This window comes from Tursiops truncatus, chromosome 1 (assembly GCF_011762595.2).
Source record: "Tursiops truncatus isolate mTurTru1 chromosome 1, mTurTru1.mat.Y, whole genome shotgun sequence".
Classification (NCBI taxonomy): domain Eukaryota; kingdom Metazoa; phylum Chordata; class Mammalia; order Artiodactyla; family Delphinidae; genus Tursiops; species Tursiops truncatus.
In genome coordinates this window covers 30,158,445-30,180,954 of record NC_047034.1, presented here as the reverse complement: position 1 = coordinate 30,180,954, position 22,510 = coordinate 30,158,445, and the positions used below count along the sequence as shown (strand labels likewise).

At 38.0% G+C, this 22,510-nt stretch overlaps 1 protein-coding gene across 5 annotated transcripts in view; it reads right to left on the bottom strand.

Moving 5' to 3' along the window:
* Positions 1 to 22,510, bottom strand: part of RGS7 (regulator of G protein signaling 7) — a 592,608-nt gene that overhangs the window by 363,992 nt on the left and 206,106 nt on the right. Inside the window, exon 1 of one of the 5 annotated variants that reach the window (XM_073801641.1) lies at positions 18,335 to 18,711. The exons of the other annotated variants lie outside the window; for them this stretch is intronic. The gene's annotated coding sequence lies outside the window, so the exon portion shown is untranslated. Of the gene's footprint in view, positions 1 to 18,334; positions 18,712 to 22,510 lie in introns of those variants that run through there. 5 annotated transcript variants of the gene reach the window in all.

The window sequence follows — 22,510 nt, the reverse complement described above, 5'->3', positions numbered from 1 at the left end:
GTCAACCCCAGAGCAGCCAGTGGGGCAGGAAACCCTTGAACTAGTCAATGTTGTAGGACAGCATGAGAAGCACTATCATTTTTCCTCTTCTGTTAGCTCACCTGCCTCTTCTTCTTCCTTAAAATCTCACCCTCCCAAGAAGGGGCAGCTTAGTGAGTCGGGAGGAGTTGTCCCTTTCTTCCTTTCTGCTCCTGCTTCCCCACCTCAGGCTTTGGTGTCATTTATAAAATGTTTTAGATGCCTGCTTGCTCCAGGAAGAATCTCACACCAATTAGAGCTCAATAAAAAGAGAGTATGTTGTCCTGAGAGAAAGCATCAAGCAGGATTTTTGACAAGAGATTTGTACTTTGGATTCAAGGTTGAATTAGATAGACTTCAAGGTCCTCTGCTCTTTTTAAATTCTATATTCCATGGTCTTATCCCCAGTTTAATTAGCAGTTCTAGTGGTGATAATTAGAGTGAAATTTGCATTTTCTTTGAGTGTTTTTTAACCTTGCAAATTTCCTGATACTTCTCATTGTTTTGTGGAAGATGCAAGTTATACGATTTTTATCACTTAAGTTTACCCTCAAAGGGAAAAGTCACAGTTTGGAAAGGATAAGGTGTTTTTGTCTGTTGGCTGAGGACAAAGAGGTAACCACAGCTCTGCTCTGTTGTGGGTGGGGTTGGCAGATAAAGAAGGCTGAGGAAGGGAAGGCAAGTATGCTCTGGGCTGAAGCACTTCCAGAAGCCACTGATGCAGCAAAAGAGTCACACAATTGCTCCCTTATCCTTACTCAGTAAAATGTCAGCATCAGAAGACACATCTGGAAAACCTGATCCTATCACAATAGCTGAGCTCTGAACATAAATAATTTAGGGACAAGATTCCCAACCTAAACTATACACCAAAGCAAGAAAATAAGATATTCTCTTCTTTCTCCCCAGAGGTCACTCATTGCCTTTCCCAAGAAGGTTGGTTTTTTTTGTTTCTTTGTTTGTTTTGCTTCATTGATAGCTAAGTTTTGTGACTCTACTTGCACATCTATTTCATACTTGAAGCATCCCTTGGGTTGACAATCACCACCTCCATCCAGCCTGCCTCATGGAACTAATAACACATGCACACAAGATTCCATTTTCCAGCAAAGTCAACCTCCAGAAAGAAATTACTCTCTGGCTAGTCAGAGAAAGGTGTAGAGATTATTATAAAAAACAGGGGGACACACTGACTAATGCAAAGAAATTCAATGTCCTGGGTTCTTTTCCTTCCCCACTCATTTGCATCCAATATGATCATTCCCTATATGCCAAAAGTGCAAAATCTAAGTTAATTTCAGTCTGTTGTAAGGTTACACGACCATTACTGTTTGCTCTGGTTAGCAAACCTTAACCTAGAGCCTTAACCTAGAAGTAGGATTCTCTTCTCAGTTTTGGATGAATTTACTTGCTATATGACCTTGGGTAAGCCACATTACCTGTCTTGGTCTTCTACTGTCTGTAAAATATAAATTATAATGAATTTTACTTCTCTATATTTTATGATTAAGGAAAAAACAAAAAAAAAGATTCAATAATGACAGGCATAAATGACTCAGACAATAATTCCAATACTACCAGTAAATCACACAGTTTTAACATGTAATTTCTATGCAGGGTACCAGTAAAATGCATCTTTAAAGCATTTTGAGAATCAGTCCACAAAGTAATTAAATTTTTATTTTTTAAATTTTTTTGGCAGGTTAAATATTCCATCTAGATTAAGTATTACATATGTAAGGAATCAACACAATACCATAAAGCGACTCAAAAAAATATGCTGTTTTCTTATTTCTTTACTTTCTTCTCATTCATTCGTTTGTTCAACAAATATTCATTGAATGACTACTATTTTCCAGGAAGTATGTTAAGCCTCAGAGGCTGGAACTGCATCTATATGCCCAGTGACAAGACAACTTTACTGGTACTACGTGGTAGTTTCAAATGTTCTATTCACTTCACGTCATTTAGCCAGATGGTAATGAACAGGGTCTGCTGGTAATATTGGTCAGTATAAGTTAGAAACCCTTTTGTTTTCTACGTATGTCTTAACTTCTCATGGACTATGTCTCAATACTTTATTCCCAGCACTTAGCCCAGTACAACTATGAGTGTCAGTTGAAATATAATAAATCATAATACTAAATGACAACACTCCTTCCACTCTGTGTGGCCTAAAGCAGGTCACTTCACCTGCTGTTTTCCTCACCCATAAAATAATACAGATAGTTATAGACAGGTGGTTCCCAACCAGTTGGGTCAAGTCGGGAATTACTATAAGGATCTGAAAACCCACATATAGTCTAAGGCTACGTAAAGACTGAACACACATGCATACACACACAATAACAAAATAACAGTTTCACATATATGTAGTTTTTTGTGCCTAAGAAAACCAGTATCATTCAAAAGCATTACTGAAATTATAGTAGCTTTGGTCCGTAAATATTTTTTTAAAAAAGACTTTTTATTTTATCTTTAGACCTTTCTTAAGGTTGTCCTAATTAAAAAAATTTTTTTTAAATGATTCTTTTTGTGTGTGATAGGAATACAACCTAAGGTCTACCTTCTTAGCAACTTCTTAAGTATACAATAAAGTTTTGTTAATTATGGGCTCTACACTGTTTAATAGATTTCTCTAGGACTTACGCATCTTGTATAACTAAAACTTTGTGCCCTCTGGAAAAGAATCGAAAAAAAAGAAAAAAAAAGAAAAAAAAGAAAAAGAGTGGATATATGTATAACTGATTCACTTTGCTGTACACCTGAAACTAACACAACACTGTAAATCAACTATTTACATTGTAAATCAATTCCAATAAAAATTGTTAAAAAATAAAATTCAAGTATGACGTATAAAAATAAATAAATAAAACTTTGTGCCCTCTGACTAATACCTTCCCATTTCCCGCTTCCCACAGCCCCTCACAACCAACATTCTACTCTCCGCTTCTGTGAACTTGACTATTTTAGATTCCTCATGTAAGTGGTACCATGTAGTATTTGACCATGGCCAGGTACCATGATCTTCTGTGTCTGGCTTATTTCGTTTAGCATAATATCCTTCCAGCTTCATCCTTGTTGTCACAAATGGCAGAAATTCCTTCTTTTTTAAGACTGTTTAATATTTCTTTGTATACATATATGTATGTATATATATATGTGTGTGTGTGTGTACACACACACACACACACACACACACACACACACACACTACATTTTCTTTATCTATTCATCTGTTGATGGACGTTTAGACTGTTTCCAGGTCTTGCCTATTGTGAATAATGATGCAGTAAACATGGGACTTCAGATATCTCTGCAAGATCTTGATTTCAATTTTTCGGATATATACTCAAAAGTGGGATTGCTGGATCATATGGTATCTCTACTTTTAGTTTTTTGAGAAACCTTCATACTGTTTCCCATAGTGACTGTACCATTTACATTCCCATCTAGATTGTACTAGGGTGCTCTTTTCTCCACATCCTCACTAACATTTATCTTATTTGTTGTTAAATAGCCATCCCTTGGAGACATTCTTTGGAGAAATGTTTATTCAGCTTCTTTGCCCATTTTTAAATCAGTTTATTTGGTTTTTGCTATTTATTTGTAGGAGTTCCTTATATATTTTGGATATTAACTCTTTATCAGATATATGGTTTGCAAATATTTTCTCCCATTCTGTAGGTTACCTTTTCAATCTGTTGATTGTTTCCTTTGCTGTGCAGTAGCTTTTTAGTTTGATATAATCCTAATTGCTTATTTTTAATTTTGTTGCACATACAAAAAATACAGTAGCAACTATGTTGACATTTAAAAAGGTCTTCATGCTTCAACAGGGCATCACTGGATTGATGATCTTTAGTATACAGTCTAGCACAAATATCTGTGGTTCTAACTGAACAAAAAGCAGAAAATACTCCTCAGGTGCTTACTTTGGCTATACACACAGCAAACAAACAGCAAACAGCCAAGTGAAAAGTGGAAAATGTAACCAATTAACTTCATAAGTAGCTAATGTGAGCATTTCCTTTTTTACAAAACTACTGACATGACTTGCTGTTTTGTTGTGTCATCCTACCAGTACTATACTCACATGGCCCTGTTCTCCAGAATAAGTTCTATAGACAAACAGACTGGCTAGGCCTTATCTTATTAACCAGCAGTAGTTGTTAACTATCAGTTAACCATATCCATACCTATATCCATACCATAGTATAATAGCAATAAATGTGTTGGGGGATGAACAAAGAGACCAGCGTGGACATCTGCTGTATGTCCAATAGAGATTGACAGTGGGGGAGGGAATGATGGGCATTTCTTCCAAACCACTCTACTCGTCTTCCCTGCACATGGGGAATGTACAGACCAAGGGTACAATGCTCATGTGTTAAAGGGAGGCTGCCATCCCTTGTCACTGAATTACATATATATCAGTACGGATGAGCAAAAAAAAAATAATGTGGATCATAAAATGAAGACAGGTGGTAACATGATTGCAACTTGTTTGGGAATATGAGCAACTGTAGTAACCAATAAAATTACACTTAGTGCAATATGTAACCCATTTATAGAGATGCATGTTTTCACTCTATGTTCAGTTTCACTCTATGTTCACTTGTAGACAGATTTGAGAATAAATGTCAGCACAGTAAAGATATCAAAATGTAATTATTTCAGTCTCAGTTTTGCCTGAAGCCTTAATTCCTTACCTTCCAGGATAAGAAAACAAGACCATGGGGAAAAATGATGACTTGGTCCCTCAGTCATACTGAAGATATAAAATTGATTCCCATACTGAGGTTCAAAATGGTAGTTTTGGAGATTAACAAAGGGTTTTTTGGATAAACTGTGCCATATGCCCCACTCCATAGGGAATGCTGAAGAGTTTGCCCCTCACCTCCATCCTAGAGAAAGGATTTAGAAGCTTGATCTATATCCCCTGGGGCTTGGCCCTTGATGTCATGCCTGAAAATCTGTAGGAAGAGAGATGGTGCTGGCAAGCATTTGTGCCCATGCCCTGAAGAGCAGGTACTACAACTTGTGCCCCCAAAGTGTCAGAGCAAAGAAAGCCTGAGCTCCTTAGACCATGTCCATGAAGGCAGCCCAGACATGTGTAGAGACTCCAGCAGAAGGAAACGGAAGCATTCACTTGGCATGTGGGATTGAGGAAGGGATTGTAAACAATGACCAGAGGAGAAACACCCAGTCTGTCACAGGCAGTACAGATGGGAGTTATCAAGTGTATAGAGGGAATAGTGGACTAGGAACTCTTTTAGGTCTGGACTCCAGGCTGACAAAACACTTGGGTTACATCTAATAAGATGACTCCATTTCCATTGGCTTGCTATTATGGTAAGAAAAAGCACTATAACATAACATAGTTTTTAGAAGAACCAGAAAAATATCAAGTAGAATTTCTCTTAAATTATATTAAAGAACTTTATCTCAGAGGGAGAGACATTTTCATGTTAGCATCTTTAGGTATTGTGAATGTGATACCAACTCTTGTTGCCATGTGGCTGTCTATAAAAACATTTACTCTACCTTGGGCTGTGAAGTGATCCATCTTTGCAAACTATGCTCATGGTACATTCACTTTATCAACAAAGCTAGTCTAGAATATTCCACTTACTTCTTATTTGCCTTCATAACCTAAGGTTTGCCCCTGTAAGTAGCATTCTTATTGATTCAAATGAGAAATTTAATGAGTGACTTAATGGAAAATGAGGAAGAAAGGTGACTCTGTCTCACTGAGATTCAAGAAAATGGAATTTTAGGACACGCCTAAGTCCTAAGGAGTCCTAAGGGGAATGGAAAATGTAGAGCTGGATATCAGTGCCATATATGTTTTGATAGTTTTCTTGATAATTTAACTCTAACTCTGGAACAAAAAACCTCCCAGTTTAAAAATATCAATAAAATATGCCTTAATTGCAGAATGTATGTTACTTAAAAATAGGTAAATACAGGTCCCAGGTAGTGTCTTTTTGCATCATTATTGAAAATATTATTATTCATTGAAGATAGAGCAGCGGTTCCCTAGTAAAAGCTCTTTTAAGTTATTCAGACATATTGAGAACTTTACCCAATAGCAATTGCTATTTTTTTTGTCATTGAATGAAACTCTTTCATTAAGCTTGGTAAACGGTCCAGATGCTTTTAGCCACAACATAGTCTGCTTTAGTCTCTGATTCAATGTAGCCATATGCTTCACATGCTACATATGCTACAATGCTGATGTAGTCCCTAATGCCCTTTACCAAGTATTTCTAGCTGTCCACTACCTGGGGACATGTTAGGAGGATGCGAGTTGGACCCCTGTGTTGAGTAGAGCTATGTGGCTAGCTCTGGCACTGTGCTGTGAGTGGAAGGTATGACAAGCATTTTGCACGTTTGCTGCTAGGAGATCACTTTCTTCCTCCTATCACAGGAGCCAGCAGTGTTTCAGTGGGTGAGGACAAAAGTGAGAAAGAAAACTTTGTTTTAAGCCACTGAGATTTGGAGGTTATTAGTTTCCATACCCTAACTGATTCTGACTGAAACAAATGTCTTATTGCCTATCTCTTTACTGATATTTGCTAATCAGATCACTTACTAAATATGCCTGGACTGCAAATCAGTGCATATTTTTATTTATGAAGATCTATGAGTTGTGTAATTGGAACTCAGAGTAATTTAGGTAATACATTCCCCATTTGTGTCACTCAGAATAAACATCAACTGATAATGAGTAGTCATTGTGGATTTACACATAAACCCACAAACGGATTATGTTCATTTTTCAAGACAAAAATGAGATACATCTGTCAGGCTGATAACAGAGTGGTAGTATTGTAAAGAATACTATCAGAACTGCTGACAACTGCAATGACAGCATAGCATCCCTGCAGGTACCAGAAGACCCAACCATTGCCTTCAAGCTGTATGCAATTCAGCTCAATCCACTTTAAAAGTAAAAATATGGGCTTATATGGAAAAATATGTTAAGGGAAATATTCTCCATTGTGCCGCCAAGGTAAGCTGTTCACAACAGAGGAGGGGTCTGGCCCAGTCAAGTGCTGCCTATGGCCACGCAGGTGAGCGTGTCTACTTTGAGTGCTCCGCACTGGGTAGCACATTTGCCTGCAGATCTAAACCCCATCTTCCAGCATAGCCTTCACCAGTAATAATGGTGGTAATGTGGTCTCAGCAGTCTGACTGCTATGTTTTGTGTCTCCACCTGCCCAGAATATGGGCAGGGAAGCAGGCACTATTTATTGGGCTCCTAAAATACAGCAACAGAAAGGTCTAATGGAGAACAGCCTAGCCTTAGGCTGAGCTTGGAAGGAAAGAAGATACATGGCTTGGAAGTGAGGAGAGTGAGAAGTATTCCAGGGTACAGTACTACTGCACAAAATCAAGGACTAATATTCTTTTTTGGGTATACTTTAAATGCTCTAAAGTGCTTTTACATACATTATTAAAATGTTTAACTTTATGCGAATCAAAAATACAATGGGGTAACACCTCACACTGGTCAGAATGGCCAATATTAAAAAGTCTGCAAATAACAAATGCTGGAGAGGGTGTGGAGAAAAGGGAACCCTCCTACACTGTTGGTGGGAATGTAAATTGCTGCAGCCACTATGAAAAATAGTATGGGGTTCCTAAAAAACTGAAAACAGAGTTGCCATATGATCTGGCAATCCCACTCCCGGGCATATACCCAGAGAAAACTATAATTTTAAAAGACACATGCCCCCCGTCATGTTCATAGCAACACTATTTACACAATAGCCAAACATGGAAGCAACCCAAATGTCCGTCATCAGAGGAATGGGTAAAGAAGATGTGGTACATATATACAATGGAATATTACTCAGCCATAAAAAGAATGAAATAATGCCATTTGCAGCAACATGGATGGACCTAGACATTATCACACTAAGTGAAGTAAGTCACAGAGAGAAAGACAAATACCATATGATATCACTTATATGTGGAATCTAAAATATGACACAAATGAACTTATTTACAAAACAGAACAGACTCACAGACATAGAAAACAAACATGATTACCAAAGGGGAAGGAGCTGGCAGAGGGATAAGTTAGGGGTCTGTGATTAGCAGATACAATCTTACTATATATAAAAAGATAACAAGGTCCTACTGTATAGCACAAGGAACTATATTCAATATCTTGTAATAAACCATAAGGCAAAAGAATATGATAAAAATATATATATATATAAACCAAATCATTTTGCTGTACACCAGGAACTAACACTGTAAATCAAATATACTTCAATAAAAAATTTTAATGTATAATTTTATCAAAATGTATAATTTCCTAGAGGGTCAGTGTAAGGATCTTTGCCCTTTTGATCTTTGACCTTTGTCAGTGCAAGGACACAGGATAAACAGCGAAGGAGATAGACAAAGGTCCTGTTTTTGTGGGTGACATTGTAATGTGGGAAGATGAAAAAAATCAAGTGATAAGTATATAAAATATTTTTAGATACTAATAAATACCACGGAGAAAAATAAGGAAGGGTAAGAGAATAGAGAAGAATGTGTCTGGGCTTCCCTGGTGGCGCGATGGTTGAGAATCTGCCTGCCAATGCAGGGGACACAGGTTGGAGCACTGGTCTGAGAAGATCCCACATGCAGCGGAGCAACTAAGCCCGTGCACCACAACTACTGAGCCTGTGCGTCTGGAGCCTGTACTCTGCAACAAGAGAGGCCACGACAGTGAGAGGCCCGAGCACCGCGATGAAGAGTGGCCCCCGCTCGCTGCAACTAGAGAAAGCCCTTGCACAGAAACAAAGACCCAACACAGCCAAAAATAAATAAAATTAATTAATTAATTAAAAAAAAATGGGTCTGGCTTCTTTGGGCAGATGGTTAACGCTGGTCTGTGAAAATGGAATTTTATCAGAGTCCTAAGTGTAGGGAGGGAAAGAGCCCCGCGGAGATACAGGGAGAGCAGAATCTCAAACCGAGGGAACAGCAACTGTACAGAACTCAAGGGAAAACCAGTGTGTCTTCCTAGGAGGCCAGTATGGCTCTGGCTGAAGAGAAGGGGTGAGCCCAGGACATAAGAATAACAGGCAACAGTGACAGGAGGGGGACCTTAAGAAAAGGCCAGTGAGAGCCAGGGCAGCACCCAGAGAAAGTAAAACTATTAGAACCTCTTGAAAATGAATCTGTTGCTGGATGTAAGGTGTCTCCACAAATGCCAAGAAAACAAGCCAGAGGCCATTAAAATATTTTAAGTGTAAGATAAGTAGAACCTAGCCTTAGGCAGATATTGCAGATGCCAAAATCTGAAAACTCATACTAAGGTAAAGTTGGCAGAGCCTGGAGACATATTGGATGACAAGGGCAAAGAGGAGAGCGAAATAATAGACAATTTAGGGTCAGCTACCTGGTTTCATTGTCAGTGATAGCAGAGGTGGGACACGAGGGCATCTAATAAATGATCACTCCAAGCGAAGATGTAGTCAACAATGACAGTAACTTGTAAACAAACAAAAAAAATTGTCAAAACAGCCATGTTTGTTTCAAAAAATAGTGTAGTCCAGATATGAAAAAGAAAATCAATAAAGGCAATAAAAAAGAACTTTATCACAAACTCACTAATCTCAAGATAAACTGCCCAAAGATAAATTTCATGCTAAGTAGTAAAAACAAAACAAATACTTATAACTAGCTATGATGCCTCGTCAGACATTAATTATAGTTAGTCCTTCCAGCAAATTATTTCAAGAGCTAGGCACTATGCTAGGACACACACACACGCACACAGTAGACTGATCGATATATAGATAAATGAATGGATGGATTGATGGACAGATGGACAGAGAGTTAAGGGATAGAGAAACAGAATTCTTCATTAAAGGACTTGTAGCCTAGTCTGTGAGTAGTCAGTAGAGAGCCTTCAGCTGTCAGCCAACTGCAGAGAACAGCCTCACATAAGGTCATACCCCTTCCTGGGTGGCTCTCAATCTAATGACATAATTAGTATGAGAGCATAAAGATGTGCCTATCCTGGCCCAACGTGGGACAACTCTGATGGACAATTCTAATTACAGAGCTCCCCACAGGGTCTTTGTCTTTGGGCCTGCACAGCTGCTCAACTTCTCCCTCTACTCCCTATTGCTTCTTTTTCCTCCCTTCCAGATACTGGTCCCAAGGATACTGCCTAATTATCATTTTATATCCTAGACTCTGACTACAGCCTGCCTCCTGTACATGAGTATTGCTTCTTTTTCCTCCCTTCCAGATACTGGTCCCAAGGATACTGCCTAATTATCGTTTTATATCCTAGACTCTGACTACAGCCTGCCTCCTGTACATGAGTATTGCTTCTTTTTTCCTCCCTTCCAGATACTGGTCCCAAGGATACTGCTTAATTATCATTTTATATCCCAGACTCTGACTACAACCTACCTCCTGTACATGAGTACATGTATACATACTTATGTGTGAATGTACATATATATTTTTAAAATCTCTACCAAAGGTAAGCATGCTGTTGGTCACAGCTGCTAGGACTGGCATTTCCATCAGTGCAACTTGCATTCCTAGCTTACTGGCAGTTCTTGGGAAAAAAAGGAAAACATCTATTCCAAGATATAACCTGGATACAGGGGCCACCCTTTTCCTGCTGAATGTTACTTTCCATTGCTTCTACCTACTTCCAGGAGCCCTGGCTGGCATCAGTTCCTGAAAAGTCTGATGCTCTAACATGAGTTAGTGAAGAGGGAGAGGAAGCAGTTGAGGCTAGGAAAGTTTGAAAGTAAGGATTTCCCACACCACCTTCCCTCTGTGATTCACAATGCATTCCTTGGTTTGCACCACATGGAAAACCACCTGTTGTAAAAGGTAATTAGTAGTTGGTGTGAGAATCATTCTCATCAATACTTAAGTAAAAACTGGTTTCCAAGGAAGGGATGCTTCTCATCCAGGCAACTTGGAAGTAGATCCATCAGGCAGATCCAGAAAATGATTCTAGATGCAAAGATGATCATCTTTGTCTGGAATCAGCAAACATTGGCTCATGGGCCAAATCTGGCTTGCCACCTGTTTTTGTATGGCTCATGAGCTGATAATGTTTTTTAGGTCTTTTAATGGTTGAAAAGAATAAAAAGCATAATATTTCATGATATGTGAAAATCATACAAGATTCAAATTTCAGTATCCATAAATAAAGCTTTATTAGAACACAGCCATGCTTATTCATTTACATGTTGTACGTGGCTGCTTACCCTGGAATGACAGAAGCGAGAAGTTGTAACAGGTATCGTATAGCCCACAAAGCCCAATATGTATAGCATCTGGCCCTTTTTAGAAAAATTGCCAACTCTTGAGCTATATGATTTAAGGTTCGATGGGCAAAATATCATACATTTGATTACTGATGAATACCCCAATTTTGGTATTCACATAGATAGACTTGCTACATATACACCTGTCTATAATTATCTCACCTCTCACAAAACACTAAACACCTTATACAGAAATGCGTAATGACTTATAGACCCCAATTCAGACTCAATCCCTTCTTCACATAATTTTAGGTCAAAATATCTGTATTAAATATGGAGCTGGAAAAATAGTATTTGTCAAATAAATGGGAGCCATTTTAATGTTGCCTAGATAAATGAATGGATACATCTTCAAACATGTAAACAATAGGGAAATGTACCAGCAATGATGATACCTGTTTAAGTGTAAAGAATATTTATGATCTGCCTCCCAAACTAAGGTAGAAAATGTTTTCCCTGGACTATTCCTAAAAGTTCCAGAATTTTAATTTATCCCTGGGAGTCAGTGGCTTTGATACAATAGCACTTAGTCTCCAGATGCCTGAAACTTTATTGTCAAAGATATCAGAAGATTAGAAACAAAAATTTTAATCCCAAAGGGCACATTAATGGCCAATTGAATACTAACACGTCTGGGGTTCCCATATGCACATGCAAATCATAAAAATTTTGCCACAAATCTACCCATGAACCTTCTATCTTTCTCTCCATCCATCAATTTATTTATGCAATGTTTCTCAAAAGAGTACCCAAGAGCTTATGCCTATTCTTACTTTTCAAAGTATACTGAGCTTTATGGAGTCAGAGTTCACAAAGAAATGATACATGTGTTTATCTTTTCTATTGTTTGTAAACACATAATCCATTTCAATTACATCTGTTGCTTACCTAAGAAGTAACAATGATTTCTTTTCTGCTTACTCCAGCTTCAAAAGCCTTTCATAATTTAATCTCACCTGACCTGTCCAACACTGTTCTATTACCCACCTGATTCCACTTTATCTCATCCACTTGTCTCACTATACAGCAAAACATTAACTCCTCCCTCTACTCGCCAAGTGTTTTCATTTCTTGTCTTTGTCATGCACAGTTCTTTCTACCTACAATCCCCTTCTTTGTTCCTCTATTGACAAACACCTACCCATCCTTCTAGACAATCCAAATGTAGGAACTTTCCAACTGCCCCAGGCAAAAATAAACATTTCTTCCATTCATCCCTTCATTTATTCCTTATTAAACAAACATATAGGGTATCTACTATACACTAAAAAAAATGGACAAGAAAATGAGATATTTCTACTTAGTTAATAAGAGCATTGAGGTATGAGCAGAGTGCTATGGGATCAAAGAAGAATACAGAAGAACAACACCTAAGTCAGAGTGGAAGGAGGCCAGTGTAGACAGCATCTTTAAGAGGAGGTGATGTTGAGTTAAGTCCATGCAGGACAAGCAGCATGAAGCCAGATGGATGAAGGGTGGGAAGGGCAGAAGGTGTTCTGGGCCAAAGGCAAAGCAGGTGATGAGAAACTGGAGCACCTCTGGAAAAGGTTAAGTCAATATGGCAGGAAGAAAACCTTTTCCTAGGGCCATTTTGTCATATTTTTGATAGAACATGTAGAACTTCTTATTATCATTAAGTAATATGGACCTGAGATTCCTATGTTAGCTCTTCCTTTTACAACATGTCAGATGTATGATTTCAATGTGGAAAAATTGGGGGCTAGTCATTATCATGGAAGGGAATTTGAAAAAGCAATGTTCCATCATCCTTGACTTCTTATGATACAGACAATGACTCAGCCCTCAAGATCAAGAGAGGGTATTCCTTTCTTCTAAACAGTGCAAAGAGTTCTGGGTAAGATCTCACCCTCTTTATAAAATTCAAGACAGACATTAAAATGAAAGATATTACTTTGTTCCTCTTCCAAGTAAGAGAGACTGAGTGACTCATCACCTGAATGATATGTGGACACATGAGATACGTAGCAATGAAGAACTGGGATGTGGAATGTATATTTGAATTTAAAATAGAGCATTGTTATAGCTTTCATGCTCACAAAATTCAATGTGAGTTTTATGTATTGGCTCTTTATTTGTATTATCAATTATACCTGCAAAATAAGAGCTGTTTCATAATAATAACAAATCAACTCAGAATTAAAATGGTGATGAGTCAATTTGATATTCAAACTGTCCTGGAATTATGGAGGAGTTGCATATTTTGTTGCACCATTCCAGCTTATTAAATATTTTAATTGAAATTTGATTTCTCTTTTCCTGACCTATCAAACCATCCAGGCCATGTTATCTATAGCAGGACTTTTCAAAGTGCATTCATTTTGTCTACCACATTTTGCTGGTTTGAAATCAGAAGGAATATGGTAGCTAATGCATTTTGAATTTGGTTAGACATCCAAATCATCTGTAGAAATGACTAAGAAATCTTCATAAAATAAAACACCCTCTTTGAGAAGTTCCAAAATAGAAACTACATCATTCCCAGGTTGTATCTGCATATGCAGAGGTACTGGAGTAACTGAAATATAATTTTTGATGGGATTTAGTCATGAGAAGGGACTATAGCTTTCAATGTATCCAAAAGTAGCAGTTAGAAGGATCTTGGAAGTTTTGCCATTGACACAGAGAACTCATTGCACCAAGAGAATCAAAATCTCCATTCAAACCTGATCAGCCCACTTCACCTGATTGGTGTTTTTAAGGCATGATTAAAAAGAGCATGTATTATAATACTATAAATAGTAATAACTAACATTCAACTTAATGCTTACTTCAATAAATGCCCGGAAATTTGCTTAACCTTATGTATATATCATGTCATTTAATCCTCACTATTCTATGAAGCAGGCAATATTATTATTCCCATTTTACAGATGGGAAAACTGAGACTTAAAGTTGTAAGTTTCTTTGCCAAGTCTACATAGCCAGTAAATAGCAGAGCGCTTATTAGAATTAAGGCAGTCTGCAACTGTTTTTAAACCATAGTTTCCAGTCCTTTGACAATCGTTGCCTTCATTAAGCCTGTTATACCTTTAGAATGTAGACCTAGGGATTTCCCTGGTGGTCCATGGTAAAGAATCCACTTTCCAATGCAGGGGACACGGGTTCAAGCCCTGGTCAGGGGAACTAAGATCCCACATGCCGTGGGGCAAGTAAGCCGCATGCCACAATTACTGAGCTTGCGTGCCTCAACTAGAGAGCCCACGTGTCACAACTACAGAGCCCAAGTGCTCTGAAAGCCCACACGCCACAACTATAGAGGAGTCCGTGTACCCGCAACAAGTGCCACAACGAAGACCCCACATGCCGCACGGAAGACCCAATACAGCCAAATAAATAAATATATATTTTTTAAGTGTAGAATGTAGACCTACAGTTAGTATATTGGAAATGACAGCATTATGTTCCAAGAAATTGTAAAAGATGTAAGTTAAGTTGTCCTGCCTTTACCACTTTAAAAACTATATGATAGGAACAGTTATATGCAACATCTCCTTAAAGAAAGACTAGCTCCATGGGTAGGAAAGCATGATCACTTCTGGCTGAACTCAGCCAATGGGATGGATAGGGGCTTAATCAGAAGCCACGAAAAGAAGGTGCCTGAAGCAAGCAACTGTAGTGACCTTTCAATCCTTTCAGTGAAAACAGGGTGATTTAGCTCAACTTGTTCAGTACTAGGGCTATATGTGGCTTTGCGGAGATAACGGTGTAACATCCCTCTTTTCAAATAAAAGTTCACAACTAGCTTTCCATTTTTATTTGGCTTCTTATGTATTTTGACTGTAGAGAGCATTTGGGTTGACTAGAGGACACAAGATTTCAGCACTCTGGCCAATTTTACTGGAAATTAATAAATTCTGCTCTGCTTTATGTCCAACTTTATGAACGGGGATGATATGTAATTGCATGCTGAGGGACAGGTTGACTTCAATTGTGTTAACCAGTCAGATCTCTGAGTTTGTAGGTCCAGGCCAACCTCTGGATCACAGTGGGTTGACCTTATCAAAACCACGCTCAGGGACTTCTTGGGAACAGGACAAAGGCAGGCCTGGGCAACACCAAAGGCTTCCCTCTTGCCTCCAATTCACAACTTCTAAAGCCAAATCAAATCAAATTATAACCTTTATTCCAACACACTAGAATAGTTACCTTGAGGGTCAATGATTTTCACTAACTACTTTCTATTATCTTTCTAGAGTTTGCCTGAGGCTTCCTACTCTCTAAATAAAATGTCCTTTTGGTCAGGAACAAGTAACACATAGATTGGCCAGAAGAAAATCAGAGAAAACTGGCTCAGTTGGAAATTTAAACATGGTAGTCAATTCTAGTCATAACAATGTGCTGACCCTCAAGCCAGGACCAAGGAAAGGTAAAAAAATGAAAAGCACAGCAGGGTTTTTAACCACACACTCAGTAGGATATCCTAATCAGACTGACACAACTCCAAGTTTTCAGTGCAGCCAGACACACCAGATGACACTAACTTTAAAAGAAATCTTTCACACCATATGAATTCACACTGTTCTAAACATGTTAAGCACAAAACAATGCTCAGGACTCTTCATGTTTCAGGAGCTAGACTCTCAAGAAATACTTGCCATACTTCAGTGAAATTTTAAGGATGATTTTTATTTGTTTGCAACAACCTGATAACAATATGTATTTAATTCTTTCCTAGATTTTATCAGGTTAATTCTTATTACCTTTTAACATAAGAGACAAAAATATTTGTTTTTATATTAAAAAGAAGAGACATAAAGCAAAGATAACTTAACATCCTTGGCCAAGACAATACACTGGAAGAAAGTAGAAGTACTGAGTAGGACTGTAGGGAAAAAGAGAGAGAGTAGAAGAGAGGCATTAGTATAGGAGGGATGGAACACACGTAATAAAAAAATAAGACTCATAGAAAGTCAAATGATTTGCACTGACTGTCACATTAAGAACACTTTGAAATTCTTAATGGATCTAGCATTACACTTAATATCTCACTTTCATTTTGGCGAAAATTCTTTGTTGGTAGACCTTATTATATTGTTCAAGATAGTTTCATGTACAAAAATCTTTGGACTTTAAGCCTGAGAACCTCTTTTCTCTAGGTGATCCTGGTGCTTCATTCCTTTTCCACCAGTAATTAACACAGATAATCAGGTGCATATTCCTGGGAGTAATAAAAATTCTTTTAGGCAGAGGTCACAAGCAGAAACAAGCATGATGCCATTACAAATTATAAGGAGGAATTTCTCCAAGTGTTCCTATGCTAAATCCTACATGAAATCATATTGGGTTGGCCAAAAAGTTCATTCGGGTTTTTTCTGCAACATTGTACAGAAAAACTCGAACAAATTTTTTGTCCAACCCTATACTTCTGTCATAATTACCCAGGCAATTATCATGCTTCATACATCCAGGTTAAAAATGATGATTCTGATGAAAAGTAAAACAAGTCATTGATGAAAAGTGTCTTATACGCCAGAGTTAGCTAAAACCAAAACAGTATTGGCCAAATACAAAACATATTGGTGGCGATGGTTGGTAGTACTTTGTTTACTTAATTATTTTTATTATCATTTGTTTCTGGTGACACTGAAAAAGCAGTAATCTGAAATGAAATATTTTATCATGTGCATGACAGCATGAAGAAAGAAAAAGACAAAATCAATAAACTTGTTACCATATCGCTATCCTCAGTAGCAAAGATAAGAGAAGCACAAACTAAATGTTTTCAATAAACAAAATAGTTACATATAAAAAGGGAAAAAAGCAAAGGACAAGCCCAGTGGAAATCATGCACTTTGCCAAGAATCATTCTGCATTTTTAAAAAATCTTCCCCACATCTATGGCATTTCATCTGTGAAAGAACAAAAAACTTGGATCTTTTTTCCCTCTCTCTCGCTTCTTTGCAATAATTAGTAGTAATTCCTCTAATACTTTAGGAAAACCTCCATTATAGATATCACTTTCACCATTATAATTATTTGCTTCAGTGCCTATCTCTCCCAATAGACCATGTGTGCTTGGAGGCCGAGGGCTGTCTTAATCATCTCTTCACATCCAATTTCAGTTCCTTATACACAGCACATGTTCTAACGTTTGTTATATAACACGACAGGTTGAAAACTCATATGTCTACAGGAAGGCTAAGGAAGTAACGGAATGAAAGTCAGGTGTAAGATAAGCAGTGGGGTACTGTCTCTCTGAGGAGCCCCTGACCCATCTAAATGTGGTAGCTTCTAATTAGATCTGACAGACTGTTGCTTTAAGGGCTTTTATCAAGAAGGCAGATATCTAAATATGTATGTGAAGTTTCCCACATTTAAAAAATACTGTGCAAACCAAACAAAACACATCAACTAGGCAGATTTTGCCCATGGGCCACCAGTTTGCAACCGACATATGCTAATATGTACTTGGGGTCAATAAATCCCAATATTGAGGAAACGTTTTTCCTCAGTAGTCTGAATGCAAGGAACTATTCTCAGAGTTGCCAATAAGGTTTTATATAATCTGAACATCACTGGAAAAAATTTAACTCAAATGTCTATAACCATAACCATAGTACTGAACAGTAATATTCACATACAATCATATAGGTCAAATTTCCATTCCATTGTATTCAAATCCTCAGCTGCCTCTTTGTAAAGGGTTCACTCCTTCTGTATATGAAGTCTCACCATTTGATGGACTTATTTTGGTGAACAGCCAGGATACTTAGCTATTAACACCACAGAAGGAGGTAGGTACTAAATTTGTATACAACTTTATTGTTGGGCACAGCAGTTTATATTTGTAATCAGCATTCATGCTAGGTCTAGAATATGTTGAATGAGTAACCTATACAAATATGAGTTTCTTAACCTACCAACTTAATAATTCACTTAACAAATATGTAATGATCGCACACCATGTGTCAGACTCCATGCCAGGGCTCTAGTGTACAATGTTGAAAATGGCAAATCTGGTCCCAAACCTCAGAAATTTATACCTGAGAGCAGTGGTCCTCAAAGTTTGACCCCACAGTCCAGAAGCATCATCATGAGCTGAAAAACTGTTAGGAATGTAAATTCTTAGGCCTCATCTTAGAACCTCAGACCTACTGAATCTGAAATGTTGGGGCTGGAGCCCAGCAAGTCTGTTTTAACAATCCTTCATGGTGACTCTGATGCAGGTTCATATCTGAGAAGCAGCATTCTACAGAACAGTCAGGAAAAAATCAAATAAAAATAAAAGTATATTAGTTTCCTAGGGCTGCCATAACAAATTATCACAAACTGCATAGCATAAAACAAAAAAAATTATTCTCTCTCATTTCCAGAGTCCAGAAGTCTGAAATCAAGGTATTAACAGGGCCATGTTCCCTCCAAAGGCTCAAGAGGAATATTCTTTGCCTATTCCACTCCTGGTGGCCTCTCACATTCCTTGGCTTGTGACAATATCACTCCCATTTCTGTCTCCTTCTTCACATGGCATTCTTCCCCATGTGTCTTTCAGTGTCCTCTCCTCTTCTTGCAAAGACACCAGTCATTGGGTCTGGGGCCCATCCTAAATCCAGGATAATTCTATCTCAAGATCCTTAACTGATATATCTGCAAAGATTCAATTTCCAAACAAGGTCATATTATGAGATTCTAGGTGGACATTAATGGGGGGGGGCAACACTACTCAACCCATTACAGAAAGCAAATTTTAAAATCATCCATTGGGTAAACATCATGAAGGAAACATGAAGACAAAATAGAGAATAAAAATGGGGGACTTTATGTACATATAGTGGTCAGAAAAGTCTCTCTTAATAGGTGACATTTGAACTTGGGAACTGGGCATGCAATGGAGTTAGTCAGTCATTGAAAGATAGGAGGAAGAATAAGAGGCTATGTGGGGAAAAACATTTCAAGGAGAAGCAGCATATGGCAATGGCCCTGAGCAGGAAAAAAAGTTCAGCTACCTGAAGAACTGAAAGAAGACACTGTAGTTGGAGCCTAACAAATGGGAAGACATAGAATATAAAATGAGATTAAATCAGCTAGTCTAGAATAGCTCCAAGGTGCAGGCACAACAGGAATGAAATGATAATCCTGTCTTACAAAAGCCCTGAAACTGAGGACAGGGAAAAGCTTAGGCTATTATTTTAGAAGATCGCAAGGAAGTCACCCTGTAGTTGACATAGGCTGCGATGAGTAGAGCCAGAGATTTTGGATTGAAAAATTTCCTAGACAGTGCCTTTGGCTATAGTTATTTGCAGATGAGACTATTATGAATAAACAGATCAGAAGTCTTTTAAGTTTTTTTTTTTTTTTAAACATCTTTATTGGAGTATAATTGCTTTACAATGGTATGTTAGTTTCAGCTTCACAACAAAATGAATCAGTTATATATATACATATGTTCCCATATCTCTTCCCGCTTGCGTCTCCCTCCCTCCCACCCTCCCTATCCCACCGCTCCAGGCGGTCACAAAGCTCCGAGCTGATCTCCCTGTGCTATGCGGCTGCTTCCCACTAGCTATCTACCTTACGTTTGGTAGTGTATATATGTCCATACCACTCTGAACGCGCCCGATCTCGTCTTTTAAGTTTTTGAAAGACTATTGCCAAATAATCCACACTCCCAGCCTGAAAAAGCCCATCAATGTTCAGACTCCATGAGAACCCTGGCCCCAAAACTAACACCAACTGAGCAACCTCAAGCATGGCATGCTCCCCAATACCCTCCCATAGAAAGGTCATATATGATAATGCACTAAGAACAGTCTTTTGGAAGGCTGAGCCAGAGGGCACAAAGACAGTGAACAATGGAGGGCAGAACCAGGGCCTGCAGGACAAGTTCAGCAAGAAAAATGCTCTACGACCAGGGAAGGAAATCTTTGCTATTCCTAACCAGTCAGATTGGTAATTATTGGGTTGGCCAAAAAGTTCGTTCAGCTTTTTTCCATAAGATGGCTCTAGTATCGCTTAGTTGTCTTCAACTTCATTTGAAACAATTTTGTTAGACTGTATTGTGACAACTGCCATATCAGCGTGCATTAAAAAAAAAACAAACAACAAAATAGATGAATTTTTGTGTAGCCATTTTAACACTGAAGATGAAGAAAAGAAGCAACATTTTTGGCATATTATGCTTTATTATTTCAAGAAAGGTAAAAACGCAACTGAAACGCAAAAAGATTTGTGCAGTGTATGCAGAAGGTGCTGTAAGTGATCAAACGTCAAGAGTGGTTTGCGAAGGTTCGTGCTGGAGATTTCTAACTGGAGTATGTTCCACAGTCGGGTAGACCAGTTGAGGTTGATAGTGATCAAATCAAGACGTTAACTGAGAACAATCAACATTATACCATACGAGAGATAGCTGACATACTCAAAATATCCAAATCAAACACTGAAAATCATTTGCACCAGCTTGGGTATGTGAATCGCTTTGATGTTTGGGTTCTACATAAGTTAAGTGAAAAACACCTTCTTGATCATATTTCCGCATGTGATTCTCTACTTACCATAATGAAAATGTTCCATTTTTAAAACAAATTGTGATGGGAAATGAAAAGTGGATACTGTACAATAATGTGGAATGGAAGAGATCGTGGGGCAAGAGAAATGAACCACCACCAACCACACCAAAGGCCGGTCTTCATCCAAAGAAGGTGATGTTGTGAATATGGTGGGACTGGAAGGGAGTCCTCTATTACGAGCTCCTCCAGAAAACCAAATGATTAATTCCAACAAGCACTGCTCCCAATTAGACCAACTGAAAGCAGCACTCGATGAAAAGTGTCCAGAATTAGTCAACAGAAAATGCATAATCTTCCATCAGGATAATGCAAAACCGCATGGTTTTTGATGACCAGGCAAAAACTGTTACAGCTTGGCTGGGAAGTTCTGATTCATCCACTGTATTCACCAGACATTGCACCCTTGGATTTCCATTTATTTTGGTCTTTACAAAATTCTCTTAATGGAAAAAATTTCAATTCCCTAGAAGACTGTAAAAGGCACCTGGAACAGTTCTTTGCTCAAAAAGATTAAAAGTTTTGGGAATATGGAATTATGAAGTTGCCTGGAAAATGGCAGAAGGTAGTGGAACACAACAATGATTATGTTGCTGTGTTGTTACATTGTTCAATAAAGTTCTTGATGAAAATGAAAAATGTTTCTTTTTACTGAAAAACCGAAGGAACTTTTTGGCCAACCCAATGCTATGGAACAGTGCCTATGTCCCCCATTCTCCTCTTGTCTGAATGAGAGTTTCTATTAGTGTTTCTTATGCCATTGGTCCACTGAAATGGGATAAGCTGGGAGGGGCAAATAACATGTCATTTAGTTTATAGGTCACCAAAATAAGAAAAATACTACCCATACATGGGAGAAAGCAGGAGATTGAAGCAGATATCTTGGACTTTGGTTCAGATACAGTAAGTGGTTAGAACATTGGGCTTGCCTCCTTTGGGAAGGAGGAATTATGTCAGAGGTGTGGAGTAAAGAACACATACAAATAGTTGGGTGGCTAGGGGCACACCAAAGCAAAGATGGTAAGATTTCTTTCAGTATCCGTTCTCCCTGTCTTTCAATGTAATAAAGACACCAACCTTGGTAATAAGACCATATAACTGGATTCTATCGATTATGACATAAATGAAAATGCTGTGTGACAGCAGCAAACGCTCTCTCTCCATTTCTCCATTGTTAAGTTGGAAGAAGAAAACCACCATGAATTCTACAGCCAAAAGGAAATGAATTGTGCAAATAACCTGAGGAAACATAGAAGTGGATTCCTCCCTAGTTGAGCCCTCGGATAAGAATGTAGCCTGGTTGACATCTTGATTTCAGTCTTTTGAGCCCCTGAACAGAGGACCCAGTTAGGCTATCTCCAGACTCCTGACCTTTGATCCACATATACTCTGAGTTCATAAATGGGTGCTGTTTTAAGTCACTAGGAAGTTTATGGTAATTTTTTCTGCAGCTATAAGAAACTATAAATATATACACACATATATATGTTATGTATGGTCATATATAAATAGATATAGAAAAGCATATATATATATATATATATATATATATATATATATATATATATATATGAATATGCTCCTTAAGTTTATGGTCCTTAAGAAAATCAAGAGTCGTCTTCATCCAAATGTGTATGTGACAATGTGTGTATGCATATA